The sequence below is a fragment of the Elephas maximus genome, chromosome X (assembly GCF_024166365.1).
Source record: "Elephas maximus indicus isolate mEleMax1 chromosome X, mEleMax1 primary haplotype, whole genome shotgun sequence".
NCBI lineage: Eukaryota > Metazoa > Chordata > Mammalia > Proboscidea > Elephantidae > Elephas > Elephas maximus.
In genome coordinates this window covers 37,083,631-37,103,060 of record NC_064846.1, presented here as the reverse complement: position 1 = coordinate 37,103,060, position 19,430 = coordinate 37,083,631, and positions in this window count along the sequence as shown.

Sequence of the window (19,430 nt, the reverse complement as noted above, 5' to 3'; positions counted from 1 at the left end):
CATGCCTAACATCAAGCCATTGGCATTCCTGGTATGCTTTTCGAGGCAAGACTGGTATGCTTACCCCAAGAGAAAGAGCAAATTCTCCGAGAAACCTCTTTCCAGGGGAGAAAAAGGGAGTTAAGCAGATGATGCAAAAACGGCATCTACTGGGGGAGGCTGGCAAGGAAAGGAGACCATTAGAAGCAGGACTGGGACAGGTGGGCCTGGGGGGAGAAGGGTGTTGAAGGAGCACCCAGGGTGGGCCTGACCCAGGGGGAGGTGCGGGAAAGGTTTTCTGGGCAGGAAGGCAAAGCCTGATCTGAGGCTCCAGGGGTAAGTGGGAGTTGGCCAGTGGAGCAGAGGGGAGGGGGATTCCTGGCAAAGTCACCAGGGTATGTATGGGAGAATGTGGCCTATACCAAAAACTCTAAGCCTGCTGGTTGGCAGGAGGGTGGAAGCTGAGAGGAGTAGAGAAAGGCAAGGCTAGAGAAGATGGAGACTCAGATCACTAAGGGTCTCATAACCAGTACCAGTTGCCGTTGAGTCCATTCCAACTCATGGCGACCCCATGTGTGTCAGAGGAGAACTGTATTCCATAGGGTTTTCAGTGGCTATGACCTCAGGAGTAGATCGTCAGGCCTTTTTTCCAAGGTGCCTCTGGATAGACTTGAGCCTTCAACCTCTCCCTCAGCAGTGGAATGCATTAATTGTACCACCCAGGGCCTCCTAAACAAAACCAACCCAAACCCATTGCCGTTGAGTCAATCCCGACTCATAGCGACCTGTGGGGCAGAGTAGAACTGCCCCACAGGGTTACCAAGGAGCAGCTGGTGGATTCAAACTGGTGAGCTTTTGGTTAACATCCTAAAAGTGTTACATGGGTTTTAACCTAAAAGTAGTTGGGAGCCATAGAAGGTTCCTAAGCAGAGTAGTAACAAGAAATTTTAGAAAAAGCACCCTGGCAGTCATGTGGAGGATGGATGTGCCCGGAGAGAAAACTGGGGACAAGCCTCACACAAACAAAGCATTTCTGGGGCAGCTTTTCAAGAAAAGTCATGCAACAGCCTGAGAAGTTCAAAGAGCCCTGTATAGGGCAGTGGCCTTCATTCTCTTCTTTCTCCTCCACAGCCTTTGATCTAATAAAGCTTACCTAATTTTTTTTTTAGAAGCCCTACAAGGAGCCCTCGTGGTACAGTGGTTATAGCACTCAGCTACTAACTGAAATGTTGGTGGTTCAAACTCACCAGCTGCTTCATGGAAGAAAGATGTGGCAGTCTGCTCCTGTAAAGATGACAGCCTTGGAAACCCCATGGGGCATTCTACTCTGTCCTAGAGGGTTGCTAGGAGTCAGGATCGACTCAACCCGTTTAAAACCGACAAATGTGTAGCTGCCCAGGTCGAAGACCTCCCTTCCCCATCCCTCACCTCCACCCTAGACAGACAGACAGACAGTCATACACAGTGGCTCTGGGGCAAATTTCAAAACCACTGGTGTGGTAGAAAGTGGTCAGATTAACCTGGGTTCAAATCCTGACTACTGCATTCATTGCTGAGTGACCTTGAGCAAATTGCTCACCGCGCTGAGTAGCAGTTTCCTCATCAGTAAAATGGGAACAATACAACCTCCCTTGCAGGATTGTTCTGAGGATTCAACATAATGTGTGTGCAACACGGGGCTTGCTGCCTGACACATAGAAAACACTCAGGAAATAACAGCTGCTCTTTGAAAGGATTGGAAGACGCTCAGCAGGCTGTTGTGGTGAGACTATATTACAGTTTCAACCTGTGAGAGCTAGAACTTCTCAGGACTGCCATGTTTTTCCACGTCTTGCAACTTTTCCGCCTTTGGTAGGGTGCAGTCTTACTTTTCTATTGCTCGTTTTAGAGGAAAATAATTTTCCTTCTCTGACAGGTTTCCACCTTACCGAGGTTCCAGCTTTTGCAGGTTTTCCTGGATCTGCTAGGGTGGTCCTGTGGTTTACCTGTATTATTCCATCTCTAAAATGTATGCACGTTCATTGCAAGTTATTTTCCATCTGTGGCAAATGAGTGGCTGTTCCTCAAAGGCGATGCTGGTTCTTCTCTGCTGATATTCTTAACAACCAATATGCTTTTACTGTAGACGTAATTGTAACAAGCTATGTTACCTTGATTTCAGCACACAGAAGAACTAAATGCCGACCTCGTATGTTAGATATTATTTCTAGATAAAGTCATAAACTGGGCTCAGAGCGAAATCTGAAATTCCCTGAAGACAATAAAATTATACAGGTCTTCTTTACCTTCTGACCCTGTTTATCTATAGAAATGTCCCCCACCTGCCTCTAGCCAACATACCCTGCATTCCACACACCCTGCCCTCCTTCCTCCTGGTCATTTTAATGATGGAGTGTACCTGTCCCCTTTCAAAATTTAACTCACCCTCTCAGTGCTGTCTCCCAGGGTCTAATTCCATCAATTGTTCTTCTATATCTTCAAGCAAGGAGCCCTGGTGGCGCAAATGATTAAGCACTCGGCTGCTAACCTAAAGGTTGGCTGTTCCAATCCACTCAGCATCACCACGGGAAAGAACTGGCGATCTGTTCTCATAAAGACTACAGCCAAGAACACTTTATGGGGCAGTTCTACTCTGTCACATGGAGTCGCTATGAGCCAGAATTGACTAGAGGTCACCCAACAACATATCTTCAAGCTTACCCTCAGTTAAGTTCAGTGCAACAAAATGTATTGAATGCCCACTATAAGCCAGGCTCTTCTTTTTTTTTTCAGGTGATGAACAAGCTCAAGTCTCTTCCAGCCTTCTGACCCAATGTTGTGGCTCTCCTCTTCTCTTCCTAGCCAAACCTCTCCAAAGGGAGGTCTCCTCTCCTCACTATCTTCATTTTCTCACCTCTTATTAACTCCTCAGCCCTCATCATTCTGGCTTCTGCCTCCATCACCCAGAGCAATTAGTTCTGGGAAGGTCTCCCATGATGACCTCCCATCGGCCAAATCCCTTAACCCCATAACCACCTCCAGTTCTCTCTTAACTTGCATATCCACATACCCAGCTGTTTATTGGACATCTTCACCAGGATGTCTTACAGACATCTCAAACTTAACGTGTCTAAAACCAAACTATTGATTCTCACTCCCCTTCCCTGCAATATATATATATGTATATGGTTAAGTGCTAAGGCTGCTAACCAAAAGTCTGCAGTTCGAATCCACCAGGAGCTCCTTGGAAACTCTATAGGGCAGTTCTACTCTGTCCTATAAGGTCACTATGAGTCGGAATCGACTCAATGGCAATGGGTATATATATGTGTACACACACAAACCTATTCTTCTCATGGTCTTTCCTTCTCAGTAAATGGCACCACCATCTACCCTGTTACTAAAGCCAGAAATCTGGGTGCCATCCTTGCCACCTCTCTCTTCTTCCTCCTCCACAGTCAGCCAATCACAAGTCTTGTTGATTCTACTACATCTCTCTTATCTGTCCATTTAACTTCATCTCTACTGCCTCTGCCTTAGTTCAGGTGACAATCATTTCTCACCTGGATTATAAATCTTAACCTCTTATCAGTCTCTCTATTCTTAGACTACTTGACTGCACCCCAACCAGCCCATTCTCAGCAGTGCACACACTGGACTCAGCGATTTCTTAAACCCAAATGTCTAATTTTGAACACCTCAATGTTTCTCTCCACCTCAGGACAGAATCCAAGCTCCCTCTCAAGGTTCATGAGGCTCCTCGTGATCTGGCCCTTGCTTGCCTCTCCAGTCTCATCCCTCATTACCACTTCCTCTTGCCATGCTCTTCTCCCATCCCCAAATACATCCCCTTTTTGTACTTCTACCGCACAGAGTGACTTTCAGTTCCCTAAAGTCTTCCAGCTTTCTCTTGACTGGGTCTTTTCACAGTCAGTTCCCATTGCATAGAACATGAACACTTCATGCTCTGCCCCACAGCCTCCCCACCCCAAGCCTAACTTCTCGTTGGTCTTCAGGGCTCTGTTTGCTCTTCCTCAGCCCCTGTCATGTTCAGAACAGATTCCCTAGTGCCTTCCTTACCACAGCACTCAACACAGGGGCTGTAACTCTCCGCTCTCGCGCCTGTCCCCCTGGAGCCTGTGAGCCCGTGAAGATGGGGCCTGTTGATGAGGCTCACTGCTGCAGCCCAGCACCCAGCACTGTGTCTACCACGTAGTCTGTGATGGGTGTTTGTAGAATGAATGAGTAGGTGTTGGAAGCAGCTAACCATGAGTTTAGAGCTACCAGCTTTTTGATTAAACCAATTTGTTGGGTTTTTTGTTTTGTTTTGTAGCTCATTTGCACTATGCTCATGGCTTTCTGTCTTTGGAGAGCCCAGTGGAGATACTTTTTCTAATGAATACCACATTAAATGTACGTCTAGAGAGTTACAAATATGGCACTATAGGATCATGATTTTGGAGCTTAGAAATCAAGTCCAATTTCCTCATTTCAAATTTAAGAAAAATGAAGTCCCAAAAGCTGAAGTGGCTTGTAAGTGGCAGGCTAGTTGTACCTGTAAAACTTGGACAAAGTCTCAGATTTCTTTTTACTTTGACTTTCTCAAATTCGATTGTGCCATTTTAACCATTTCCTAAGTGTACAACCCAATGACATTAATTACATCCACCATGTTGTGCAACCACCACCACTATCCATTTCCAAATGTTTTCATTACTCCAAACAGAAGCTCAGTAGCCATTAAGCAGTAACTCCCATTCTCCCCTCCCCTCAGCTCCTGGTAATCACTAATCTCCTCAGATTTCTTTTTTTTAATATAATTTTTATTGTGCTTTAAGTGAAAGTTTACAAATCAAGTCAGTCTCTCACACAAAAACCCATATACACCTTGCTACATACACCTAATTACTCTCCCCCTATTTTTTTTTAATGAGACAGCCCACTCTCTCCCTCCACTCTCTCTTTTCGTGTCCATTTTGCCAGCCTCTAGCCCCCCCCCCCCCGACCCTCTCATCTCCCCTCCAGGCAGGAGATGCCAACATAGTCTCAAGTGTCCACCTGATCCAAGAAGCTCACTCCTCACCAGCATTCCTCTCCAACCCATTGTCCAGTCCAATCCATGTCTGAAGAGTTGGCTTCAGGATTGGTTCCTGTCCTGGGCCAACAGAAGGTCTGGAGGCCATGACCACCAGGGTCCTTCCAGTCTCAGTCAGACGATTAAGTCTGGTCTTATGAGGATTTGGGGTCTGCATCCCACTACTCTCCTGCTCCCTCAGGGGTGTACTCAGATTTCTTGATTCCAGTGTTCTTTCCTCTATTCCAGTCCATGCTGTGACAGATCAAAGGTGACCACGCATTCTTTGACATTCCTCCCATTGAGAGATGGAATTTATATTCCCTTCCCTTACCAGGCTAGACAGGACCAAGGAGCCCTGGTGGGGTAGTGGTTAAGTGCTCCAGCTATTAACCAAAAAGGTTGGCAGTTCAAATCCACCAGGAACTCCTTGGAAACTCTATGGGGCAATTCTACTCTGTCCTATAGGGTCGCTACGAGTCAGAATTGACTCGATGGCAATAGGTTTTTTTTCCCCCCCTTGAATCTGGACATGCTCTGTGACTGCTTTGACCAATAAAGTACTGTGAAAGAGGTATACCAGGCTAGACAGAACCAAGGAGCCCTGGTGGCACAGTGGTTAAAGCACTTGGCTGCTAACCGAAATATTGGCGGTTCGGACCCACTAGCCACTCCTCAGGAGAAAGATATGGCAGTCTGCTTCCATAAAGATTTACAGCCTTGGAAACTCTATGAAGCAGTTCCACTCTGTCCTATAGGGTCACTATGAGTTGAAGTTGACAAGATAGCAATGGGTTTGGTTTTCGAGTTTGGGCAGGATTAGCTACATAATTTGTAGGGCCCAGCATAGACTGAAAATTATTAAAAATTTAAGATGGCAACAGCAGAGCATTAAGCCAAGCACAGGGCCCTGCATGACTGTACTATTCACCTGCCCATGAGGCTGGCCTGGTGCCAATTTTGGGCTCAGGTCTTAAGAGACTAGCAACTTCCAATTTCTATCCCTTGGAACACTCAACTAAGCCTGAGATCACCAGGCTATGAGAAGCCCAAGCCACATGGTGAGGCTCTAGACAGATGGGGCCCTGGGGAGGAAGAGGCCAAAGAGCATCAAGGTGCCTGGCATGGGAGTGAAGATGCCACCTTAGAAGTGGCTCCTCCAGCTTCAGCTGTCCTAGCTGCCACCAGGAGGATCAGAAACCAGTCACCCAGCCAAGGCCTTCATAAGTTCCTGACCCACAAAATGATTTTCGAAACAAAATGTTTGTTTTAGGCCACTACAATTTGGGATAGTTTGCTACACACCAACAGATAACATACTGTCTCTAGTGTCCTTCAAAATGTCAGGGAAATGCTACTTTTTTAAAGCGTAAGACTTTTGTGTGCACAAAATGCTGCTATTCTGAGATTCCCAAATTACACACTAAATATATGTGTATGCATATTACAAACATGTATCAGGGCTCTATCCTTTCACCATACTTATTCAATCTGTATGCTGAGCACATAATCCAAGAAGCTGGACTATATGAAGAAGAATGGGGCATCAGGATTGGAGGAAGACTCGTTAACGACCTGCATTATGCAGATGATACAACCTTGCTTGCTGAACGTGAAGAGGACTTGAAGCACTTACTAATGAAGATCAAAGACCACAGCCTTCAGTATGGATTACACCTCAACATAAAATAAAAATCCTCACAATTGGACCAATAAGTGACATCATGATAAACAGAAAATATTGAAGTTGTCAAGGATTTCATTTTACTTTAATTCACAATAAACACCCACAGAAGCAGCAGTCAAGAAATCAAACAATGCATTGCAGTGGGCAAATCTGCTGAAAAGACCTCTTTAAAGTGTTAAAAAGCAAAGGTGTCACTTTTTTTTTAACTTCAGTTTTGTGTGTGTGTGTGTGTGTGTGCGCTTTAGGTGAAAGTTTACAGAGCAAATTAGTTTCTCATTAAACAACTAATACACATATTGTTTTGTGACATTGGTTGCCAACCCCGCAACGTGTCAACACTCTCCCTTTCTCAACCTTGGTTTCCCCATTTCTATTTGTCCAGCTTTCCTGTCTCCTCCTACCTTCTCATTCTTGCCCCTGGGCTGGTGCACCCATTTAGTCTCTAGTATATATGGTTGAACTACACGCATTATTGTTTGTTTTATAAGCCTGTCTAATCTTTGGCTGAAGGGTGAACCTCAGGAGTGACTTCAGTACTGAGTTAAAAGGGTGTCCAGGGATCATACTCTCAGGGTTTCTCCAGTCTCTGTCAGACCAGTAAGCCTGGTCTTTTTTTGTGAGTTTGAATTCTGCTCTGCTCTACATTTTCCTGCAGCTCTGTCCAGGACCCTCTATTGTGATCCCTGTCAGAACAGTCAATGGTGGTACCTGGGCACCATCTAGTTGTGCCGGACTCAGTCTTGTAGAGGCTATGGTAGTTGTGGTCCATTAGTCTGTCGGACTAATCTTTCCCTTGTGTCTTTGGTTTTCTTCATTCTCCCTTACTCTAGATGGGGTGAGACCAGTGAAGTTACCTTAGATGGCCTCTCACAGGCTTTTAAGGGACTTCAGATGTGTCTATGGAGCTTCTATGACCTTGCCTTGGGCAAGTTGTGCTGGCTTCCCTGGTATCGTGTACTGTCTTACCCTTCACCAAAGTTACCACTTATCCATTGTCTAGTTAGTTTTCTTCCCTCCCCATGCCTCCCCTCCCTTGTAACCATCAAAGATTGTTTCTTTTTGTGTGTAAATCTTTTTACGAGTTTTTATAGTAGTGGTCTCATACAGTATTTGCTCTTTTGTGACTGACTGATTTCATTCGGCAATATGCCCTCCAGATTCATCCATGTTGTGAGATGCTTCACAGAGTCATCATTGTTATTTATGGTTGTGTAGTATTCCATTATGTGTATGTACCATAGTTTGTTTATCCATTCATCTGTTGATGGGCACCTAGATTGTATCCATCTTACTGTTACTGTGAACAATGCTGCAATGAACATGGGTGTGCATATGTCTTTTTGTGTGATGGCTTTTATTTCTCTAGGATATATTCCTAGGAGTGGGATTGCTGGATCATACGGTATTTCTATTTCTACCTTTCTATTTCTTTGGTTTTTTTTTTTCACCTTTCTAAGGAAGCGCCATATCATTTTCCAAAATGGTTGTATCATTTTACATTCTCACCAGCAGTGGGTAAGTGTTCCAATCTCCCCTCAGCCTCTCCAATATTTGTTATTTCCTGTTTTTTTGATTCATGCCAGTAATTTTGGGGTGAGATGTCATCTCACTGTGGTTTTGATTTGCACTTCTCTAAAAAAAAAATGGCTAGTGATCAAGAGCACTTTCTTCTGTGTATGTCAGCCACCTGTATGTCTTCTTTAGTGAAGTGTCTGTTCTTATCCTTTGCTCATTTTTTAAATTGGATTATTTGTCTTTTTGTTGTAGAGGTGTTGGATTTTCCTATGGATTTTAGAGGTTGGAGCTTTGTCATATTAAAATTTTTTTTTCCCTAATCTGTAGGTTCTCTTTTTACTCTTTTGGTGAAGTCTTCTGATGAGCGTAAGTGTCTTAATTTTTAGAAGATCCCAGTTATCTAGCTTACCTTCTGGTGTTTGTGTATTGTTAGTTATGTTTCATATCCTGTTAATGCTGTATATTAGGGCCCCTAGTGTTGACCCTATTTTTTCTTCCATGATCTTTATAGTTTTTGGTTTTATATTTAGGTCTTTGATCCATTTAGAATTAGTTTTTGTGTATGGTGTGAAGTATGGGTCCTGTTTTATTTTTTTTTCAAAGATGGACATCCAGTTTTGCCCGAACTTTTTGTTTAAAAGGCTGTCTTTTCTCCCATTTAATGGGTTTTGGGCCTTTGTCAAAGAGCAGGTGACTGTAGGTTGGTGGATTTACATCTGAGTTCTCGATTCTGTCGTATTGGTCAGTGTGTCTGTTGTTGTATCAGTATCAGGCTGTTTTGATTACTGTAGCTGTATAGTAGGTTTTGAGGTCAGGCGGTGAAGTATGTCACTTTGAGGACTATTATGCACCTGACCCAAGCTATGGTATTCTCAATCACCTCATATGCATGCAAAAGCTGGACAATGAATAAGGAAGACTGAAGAATTGACACCTTTTTTTAAAAATAATTTTTATTGTGCTTTAAGTGAAAGTTTACAAATCAAGTCAGTCTCTCACACAAAAACCCATATACACCTTGCTACACACTCCCAATTACCCTCCCCCTAATGAGACAGCCTTCTCTCTCCCTCCACTCTCTCTTTTCGTGTCCTTTTTGCCAGCCTTTAACCCCCCCGCCTCATCTCCCCTCCAGCCAGGAGATGCCAACATAGTCTCAAGTGTCCACCTGATCCAAAAAGCTCACTCCTCACCAACATCCTTCTCCAACCCATTGTCCAGTCCAATCCATGTCTGAAGAGTTGGCCTCGGGAATGGCTCCTGTCCTGGGCCAACAGAAGGTCTGGGGGCCACGACCACCGGGGTCCTTCCAGAAGAATTGACACCTTTGAGTTGTGGTATTGGCAAACAATATTGAATGCACCGTGGACTGTCAGCAGAACCAACAAATCTATTTTGGAAGAAATACAGCCAGAATGCTCCTTAGAAACAAGCATGGCGAGACTACGTTTCACATACTTTGGACATGTTATCAGGAGGGATCCAGTCCCTGGAGAAGGACATTGTGCTTGGTAAAGCAGAGCATCAATGAAAAAGAGGAAGACCCTCAACAAGATGAATTGACACAGTGATTGCAACAAAGTGCTCAACCATAGCAACGATTGTAAGGATGGAGCAGGACGAGGCAGTGTTTCATTCTGTTGTACATAGGGTCACTATGAGTCAGAACTGACTCGACAATACCTAACAACATTACAAACATATGAATGTCACTTTGATGATTAAAATATTGAAGTGTGTATTTCACGCTAGGGACATACACCATTTTGACATCAGCCTTAACTAGATCTTTTTTATTTGAACTGCGTGAGTTAAGAATGCTTCCCTAGGCCCCTAGGAATACTTTTCCATCATTGCACTTATACCACTGTAACACTGTATAACAATTATCTATGCATCTATCTTCCTGGCTTGATCAGTGGTTTTTAAACTGCAGATACAACCTATTAGTGGGTCATGAAATCAATTTTTAATGAAATAAATTAAAAACGTGTGCATTGCACGTAACTATTGAATCAAGACATTGAGTTGCAATTGTGTGTGTGCTCTGTGTGTGTATGTGTGGACTAGACTGTAAGAGCTCTGAGAGCAGAGACTGTGCCTAGCCTATTCACTGTATCCTCAGCAGCTTGGCACCTGTAGGTGTTCTATAAATATTTGTTAAATGAATCAATGTTGTTCTTGACTGTTCCTATTAGGAGATAAACATCCTCATCTTCTTGGGACCCTTTACTATCTCCTAAGAATAGGACTGGGTCCAGACTTCCGCTTCCTTAATAAGTGAGGAAGTCTTGATATTCCTTAGAGCAGTTTATTCATTATCCACCCACTTTCAGTTTTAACTTCGGGCCGGCATATCTACACCAGTCTTGAGCTTTCTGTTAACTGCCTGTTGAAACAGGAACTGCCCATCCCCTCCCCCAATCCTCTCAAAAAAATAGAAAAAATAAAGAAGAAAAAACATCAGTTGTAGATTTACACCAAGAACTATTAAATATGAATTGCTACCATTTACTAAGTCCTTACAATATGCTAGTCGCTTTTGACACACGATCTCAATTATCATAGCAAGTCTATAGCATCGGTATTATTAGCCCCCATTTTACACGTGCTCAGAGAGGTTAAGTAACTTCCCCAATGTCGGAACTGCCCCATAGGGTTTTCTAGGTTTTAATCTTTACAGGAGCAGATCGCCAGGTCTTCCTCCTGTGGAACTGCTGGGTGGGTTTGAGCCACCTACCTTTCAGTTAGCAGCTGAGTGCTTAACTGTTGTGCCACCAGGGCTCCTGTGCTAAGACCAGTCTAGAAATAGCTCATTTTCTCTGTCAACCTATGGGGAACCAATCTTAAAGTATGTGTTTATGATGTAGACATCCTCAGTAGAACTGCACATTTGTGATTTATAAGCATATTTTCTCACACTCACTCACCCATCAGCATGCCTCCTCAGGCACCACACTCGAAATGCATTATTTAGTCAATTTCACTCCTAGCTTAGGTATTAAAAAAAATTTTTTTTAGGTTGGTTATTTTCTTAAATAAATATTTTATTTTAGAATAGTTTTGGATTTACAGAAAAGTTACAAGGATTTTACAGAGAGTTCCCACATCCCCCGCACCCAGTGTCCTCTATGATTGTCTTTTTTTTTTTTAATGTTTTGAGTCACATCTACAATAATGAATTAATACCTGGATAACAATATGAGTCAGAATCGACTCGACGGCAACCAACAACAGAAAGTTACCTCTACCCTGTGCTGTTCAGAAATCGTCAAAAATATGTCTGAGACTAACACTAAGCTTCTGTCACAGGTGATGGAAAATCTTGGGAATGGAGAATGGTGATGGTTGAACAACATGATGAACATAATTATGTCACTGAACTATACATGTGAGGATTCTTGGAATGGCAACTGTTTTGTTACCTATATATTTCCCACAAAAAAAAAACTGAGAGAAAAAACAGTGTCTGGTCTCAGGAAATGAACATCAGAAGAACTCTTGGCACCACCAGAGACAGGTGCCAGGCTGTAAGGAGTAAGGCAGTCACAAAGGCACCTTCCGGAATTAGCATCTCCAGATAAGAACTTGGTAGTCAGCCTCCAGTGTCCGGGAGAGAGGTAACATTTGATGCTAGCTTAAACTGCTATCTGGCCTGCAGCCAAAAGCCAAGAATTTGGTCTCAGGTCAAAAGGGTACATATTTTTCAAATCCCACAGTTTATAAATTTGCCTAATTTGTTTCGGGATTATCCCTGTTTACTTGCTATATCATCTTTCCCATGTCTCCATAGTCTTGGAAGCCTCTGAAAATAACCACAGAAAAGCAAACAAACAAAAATCAACATAAAAAGCAAGGAGCAAACAGAAGAGGGCCAAGGTCCAGAGAGGTTAGGGATTTCTTGAGGCAACACCAAGACTAGTGCACAGGTCTCTCATTCAGGGCTTCCCGCGCAGGGCTCCACTGAAGTAGATGCTCTTGGGGATATCTGCTCAGCACAAACTACTTTCACTGGGCACTAGCCCACCCCCAGGGCAGTCATGCTTATACATGACCCTGTCTCCTCAGCCAGAGTTGATTGATTCGACTGGACAGATAATCCAAGTTGGCCCAATCAGGCTTTCCCTCCCATGACCCTTCTGTTGGAGTTCAGAGGTACCCATCCATTTCCACTGGGCACCTGACCTGAGGACTGAGACATAGCCATGTTTGACCAGACATCCATAGAAGCAGAGGAAGCAGGTTTCCCAAGAGAGACAAGAGTGAAAGACATGCAGAAAGCAGCTGAGAAGGAGGCTGTGAGGCCCAGAGACGGTGCGCAGCCTGCTTGGCTTCTCGATGGCTTTTAGGGCCCTGGTTCTGATTCCTCTGGAAGGCTGCCTGCAGCCTATTTTTGAGTTCCACAGTTCCACTAGACATGACTGAAACCTGATAATAAATTCCCCTCTGTCTTAGTATCTAGTGCTGCTACAACAGAAATACCACAAGTGAGTGGATTTAACAAACAGAAATTTATTTTCTCATAGTTTAGAAGGCTAGAAGTCTGAATTCAGGGCACTGGCTCCAGGAGAAGGCTTTCTCTCTCTGTTGGCTCTGGAGGAAGGTCCTTGTTCCTTGGTGATCTTCACGTGGTGTGACACCTCTCTTCCCCCATCTCTGATTGCTTGTTTACTCTTTTTATAGTTCAAAAGGAGCCCTGGTGGCTCAGTGGTTAAGAGCTCGGCTGCTAACTAGAAGGTTGGCAGTTTGAATTCACCAGCCACTCCTTGGAAACCCTATGGGGCAGTTCTACTCTGTCCTACAGGGTCCCTATGAGTCAGAATCGACACAACAGTAAGGGCTTTGGGTTGTTTTTTTTTTTTTTTATAGTTCAAAAGAGACTCACTTAAAACACACCCTACACTAATCCTGCCTCATTAACGTAACAAAAACAACCCATTCCTAAATGGGATTATAACCACAGACATACAGGTTAGGATTTACAATAAGTATTTCTGGAGGACACAATTCAATCCATAACACCTTCTTCTGCTTTAAAAAAAAAAAAGGTGTATGTGAGTGGCTCTATTCTGTCAAAGTTAAGTTTAATTTTCCTGTTCCTTAAAAAAATCTTTTTCCTGATTATAAATACATGATCATTGTAGAAATTTCAATTAGTTGTCTTCTGATTATATAAAACACATTTTCGTTATGTCTACACATCCTGAAAAGTATAAAAAAAATTAAGTCGTCTGTAAAGAAATGCATACATATGTTCAACAAAAGATATGTACAAAAATGTTCAGAGCAGCACTATTGAAAAAGGCCCCAAACTGGAAACTACTCAATTGTCTATCAACAGGAAAAAGGGAGAAATAAATGGTGGTATAACACTATACAGCAGTGAAAACAATCTACAACTGCACACGACAAGGAGCAATCTCACATGGTGGTGAGCAAGAGAAGACACTAAAGAGTGCAGAGTTTATTATTCAATTTCTATAAAATTCAAACTAAATCTATACTGTTACATAAAAGGCAAAACCGATCTATATTGTTAGAGGTTAGGACAATGGTTACATTTTGGGGTGACAGTAACTGGAAGAGGGCCTGAGGAGGGACTTCTGGAATGCTGATCGTTTTCTGGGTGGTAGTGACACAAGCAGATTCACTTTGTGACTTATGACAAGTGCACTTTCCTGTATATTTCAAAACCCGTTGCTGTCGAGTCAATTCCAACTCATAGTGACCCTATAGGACTAGTAGAACTGCCCGCCCCATAGGGTTTCCAAGAAGCAGCTGGTGGACTCAAACTTCCAACCTTTTGGTTAGCAGCCAAGCTGTTAACCACTGTGCCACCAGGGTTCCATATATTTCAGTAGAATTTTTTTGAATTGCCTGAAATTCCAGTATTGATAGTAGTGAGTTTTTTTTTTTTTTTTGGTGGGGGAAGGCAGTTAACTTTTTTTTTTTTTTAGTTGTGCTTTTGGTGAAAGTTTGCAGCTTGTCTTAGGCTAGGTTCTCCAGAGAAGCGAAACCAATGAAGTGTATAAATCTATATAGAGAGAGATTTATATCAAAATGTCTCACATGAGTGCAGAGGCTGGAACGTCCCAAGTCCATGGATCAGGATAGAGCTTTCTTCAATTCCTGTAGCTGCAGGGGCTGGCGAACCCAAGATTAGCAGGTCACAGAGCAGGCTCTTGCTCACAGGCTATGAAGATCAACGAATCCCAAGATCAGCAGATAAGCTGATATCTCAAGTCCCAAGAACTGGAAGTCAGATAAACAGGAGGCAGCTGCAGAATCCAGAGCAAGCAAAAAGCCAGAACATCTGCTTATATTAGATGCAGGCCACATCCCCAAGGAAACATCCTTACAACAAATTGGCTGATTGCATCAGATCGCATCATGGAGATGAACACATTATATCACAAAATGGAGGAGAGGTACATCATTACATAACTGCCAAACTACATCATTGCATAACTGCCAAACCACTGACAGTCATGGCCCAGCCAAGTTGACACACAATCTTAACCATCACGCAGCTCAAGTTAATTTCTCATACAAAAATTTATGTGCATATTGTTATGTGACACTAGTTGCAGTCCCTATGAGACAGCACACTCACCTTTTCCACCTCGTGTTTCCTGTGTCCAAGGCAGTTTTTTTTTATTTTTAATAATTTGTATTGAGCTTCAGGTGAACATTTACAAATCAAGTCAGTCTGTCACATATAAGTTTATATACACCTTATTCCATACTCCCACTTGCTCTCCCCCTAATGAGTCAGCCCTTCCAGTCTCTCCTTTTGTGACAATTTTGCCAGCTTCCAACCCTCTCTACCCTCCCATCCCCCCTCCAGACAGGAGATGCCAACACAGTCTCAAGTGTCCACCTGATACAAGTAGCTCACTCTTCATCAACATCTCTCTCCTACCCCTGTCCAGTCCCTTTCCATGTCTGATGAGTTGTCGTCGGGAATGGTTCCTGTCCTGGGCCAACAGAAGGTTTGGGGACCATGACCGCCGGGATTCCTCTAGTCTCAGTCAGACCATTAAGTCTGGTCTTTTTATGAGAATTTGGGGTCTGCATCCCACTGATCTCCTGCTCCCTCAGGGGTTCTCTATTGTGCTCCCTATCAGGGCAGTCATCGGCTGTGGCCGGGCACCAACTAGTTCTTCTGGTCTCGGGATGATATAAGTCTCTGGTTCATGTGGCCCTTTCTGTCTCTTGGGCTCATAGTTATCGTGTGACCTTGGTGTTCTTCATTCTCCTTTGATCCAGGTGGGTTGAGACCAATTGATGCATCTTAGATGGCCGCTTGTTAGCATTTAAGACCCCAGACGCCACATTTCAAAGTGGGATGCAGAATGTTTTCATAATAGAATTATTTTGCCAATTGACTTAGAAGTCCCCTTAAGCCATAGTCCCCAAACCCCTGCCCTTGCTCCACTGACCTTTGAAGCATTCAGTTTATCCCGGAAACTTCTTTGCTTTTGGTCCAGTCCACTTGAGCTGACCTTCCATGTATTGAGTATTGTCCTTCCCTTCACCTAAAGTAGTTCTTATCTACTAACTAATCAGTAAATAACCCTTTCCCACCCTCTCTCCCTCCCCTCCTCGTAACCACAAAAGTGTGTGTTCTTCTCAGTTTATAGTATTTCTCAAGATCTTATAATAGTGGTCTTATACGATATTTGTCCTTTTGCCTCTGACTAATTTCACTCAGCATAATGCCTTCCAGGTTCCTCCATGTCATGAAATGTTTCATAGATTCATCACTATTCTTTATCGATGCGTAGTATTCCATTGTGTGAATATACCACAATTTATTTACCCATTCATCCATTGATGGACACCTTGCTTGCTTCCAGCTTTTTGCTATTGTAAACAGAGCTGCAATAAACATGGGTGTGCATATATCTGTTTGTGTGAAGGCTCTTATTTCTCTAGGGTATATTCCGAGGAGTGGGATTTCTGGGTTGTATGGTAGTTCTATTTCTAACTGTTTAAGATAACGCCAGATAGATTTCCAAAGTGGTTGTACCATTTTACATTCCCACCAGCAGTGTATGAGAGTTCCAATCTCTCTGCAGCCTCTCCAACATTTATTATTTTGTGTTTTTTGGATTAATGCCAGTCTAGTTGGTGTGAGATGGAATCTCATCGTAGTTTTAATTTGCATTTCTCTAATGGCTAATGATCGAGAGCATTTTCTCATGTATCTGTTAGCTGCCTGAATATCTTCTTTAGTGAAGTGCGTATTCATATCCTTTGCCCACTTCTTGATTGGATTGTTTGACTTTTTGTGGTTGAGTTTTGACAGAATCATATAGATTTTAGAGATCAGGTGCTGGTCGGAGATGTCATAGCTGAAAATTCTTTCCCAGTCTGTAGGTGGTCTTTTTACTCTTTTGGTGAAGTCTTTAGATGAGCATAGGTGTTTGATTTTTAGGAGCTCCCAGTTATCTGGTTTCTCTTCGTCATTTTTGGTAATGTTTTGTATTCTGTTTATGCCTTGTATTAGGGCTCCTAATGTTGCCCCTATTTTTTCTTCCATGATCTTTATCGTTTTAGTCTTTATGTTTAGGTCTTTGATCCACTTGGAGTTAGTTTTTGTGCATGGTGTGAGGTATGGGTCCTGTTTCATTTTTTTGCAAATGGATATCCAGTTATGCCAGCACCATTTGTTAAAAAGACTATCTTTTCCCCAATGAACTGACACTGGGCCTTTGTCAAATATTAGCTGCTCCAAGGCAGTTAAGTTTTAAACCTTCTCTTTTTCTTTACTTCCTCTAGAAAATGACTCTGGTCTGGCCTAGGCTATGGTCGTTTGCTTTCTTGGTGTGTTTTTCTCTCACTTCAGTCATTGCTACTATTATTTGCATCTTTGTCTGTATGAAACATCTCCAAAACATATGTATTATCAGCTCTGCTGGAATCTAAATTATTCAAATTGATCAAGAGAACACAGTTCTGGAGCAAAGGAGAATGAAGAGCACCAAAGATACCAGGTAATTATGAGCCCAAGAGACAGAAAGGGCCACATAAACCAGAGACTCCATCTGCCTGAGACAGGAAGAACTACATGGTGCCTGGCTACCACCAATGACTGCCCTGACAGGAAATGCAACAGAGAGTCCCTGATAGAACAGAAGAAAAGTGGGGCGTAGAACTCAAATTCTTGTAAAAAGACCAGACTTAAGAGTTGACTAAGCCTGGAGGGCCCCTGAAGACATGGCCTCCAGACTCTCTGTTAACCCAAAACTAAAACCATTCTTGAAGCCAACTCTTCAGACAAAGATTAGACTGGACAGTAAGATAGATAATGATACTGGTAAGGAGTGAGCTTCTTGGCTCAAGTAGACACATGAGACTAAGTGGGCAGCTCCTGTCTAGAGGCGAGATGACAAGGCAGAAGGGGACAGGAGCTGGTTGAATGGACACCTGAAATACAGGGTGGAGAGGAGGAATGTGCTGTCACATTACAGGGAGAGCACCTAGGGTCACAAAACAATGTTTGTGTAAGGTTTTGTATGAGAAACTGACTTGAATTGTAAACGTTCACTTAAAGCACGCTCACAAAAAAAGAACGATATATACAAAGCCTTGAAGGAAAAAAATTGCCAGCCAAGAGTTATATATCCAGTGAAACTGTCTCTTAAATATGATGGCAAACTGAGGACATTTCCAGATAAACAGAAGTTTAGGGAATTTGCAAAAACCAAACCAAAACTACAAGAAATACTAAAGGGAGTCCTCCTGTTAGAAAATCAGTAACATCTGATAACGACCCAAGATTAGAACACAGAACAGAGCAACAAGATATCAACACAGATAGGGAAATCACAAAAGAGAACACAGTTCGTTCAGGGTCCCAGTTGCGAGCCATGTCCTGGCCCACTGCTCCTGCCACAGTCCCCATCGGCAGCTTTGGAGGTGCAGCCCCAAGTGGCCTGACCAGTGATCATACTTCAAGCCTGGGGCTAGCCTGCCAGTGAGGAAGAGAGGCTTCTACAGAGGGTGGGCAGCAACGAATGGCTCCCCAGTCCAGAGCCCCTGAGAACAGCGCCATTTGCAACTTCTGGTATACCTGAGCTTTCATGATCCACCCCTACCTGGTTCTCCAGGTCCTTCCCCTAATGCCTTACACTCCAGCTACCCACTCCCTGTGAGCACACACACACCCCCACCCTTGTCTCCCTGCTTGTAAACCTGAATGAGGCCTTCCCTGACTTTCCCAGGCCAGAAAGTCATTGCTCCTTCACTCCTCACATACACACAGAAGCCATGCATTTTGTACTGTTATTGCTTACTCGCATGTCCATCTCCTCCTGCATTCATTCACTCACTCATTCAACAGATTTATTAAGCACCTCCTTTGTGCCAGACACTGTGTTAAGTGAGAGCGCACAGCAGTGGACAAGACAGACCCATCCTTATCCTCTTAGAGTTCACAGTCTAATGAGGGAGGCAGGCATCAATTAATTAGCCTCACATAAAATTTTACATTTAAAATTTGAATGAAACCTACAGGCTGATTTCCTAGGTGGCACAGTTAATGCACTCGGCTGCTTACCAAAAGGTTGGAGGTTTGAGTCTATCCAGAGGTGCCTTGAGAGAAAGGCCTGGCTATCTACTTTGGAAAAATCAGCCACTGAAAACACTGTGGAGCACAGTTCTACTCTGACACACATGGAGTCACCATGAGTAACTGGTTAAATAGGAAGACCTAGCTAGATTTGGGGAAGGCAGTCAGGGAAGGCCTCCCTGTGAAAGTGAAAAGTAAGTTGAGACCTAAAGAATGAATGGGAAATAACTGGATGAAGAGGTTGGGGGAACAGTATGTGAGTAGGCTCTGAGACAGAGTGAAGCTTGATTTGAGGGACAAAGAGACTGGTGTGGCTGGCTCCATCTGAAGAGAGGCTGGGATAGGAGCCACACTGTGCTCCTTTTGGACCATAGTAAGGAGTGAGGTTTATCCCAAGAGCAGAGTCAAGGAAGTGGAGGAAGGGGGAGGGGGCGGTGTGTTGAGCAGAACTGCATCTGCAAAAGCTCACTCTAGCTGGCTGCTCTGCTGCTAGACCAGTTTCTCAACCTTGGCACTACTGACATTTGGGGGGCTCTCCTGTGCATTGTAGGATGTTTAGCAACTCCCTGACCTCTACTCACTAGATGGTAGTAGCACTGTCCCTGGTTGAGACAACCAGA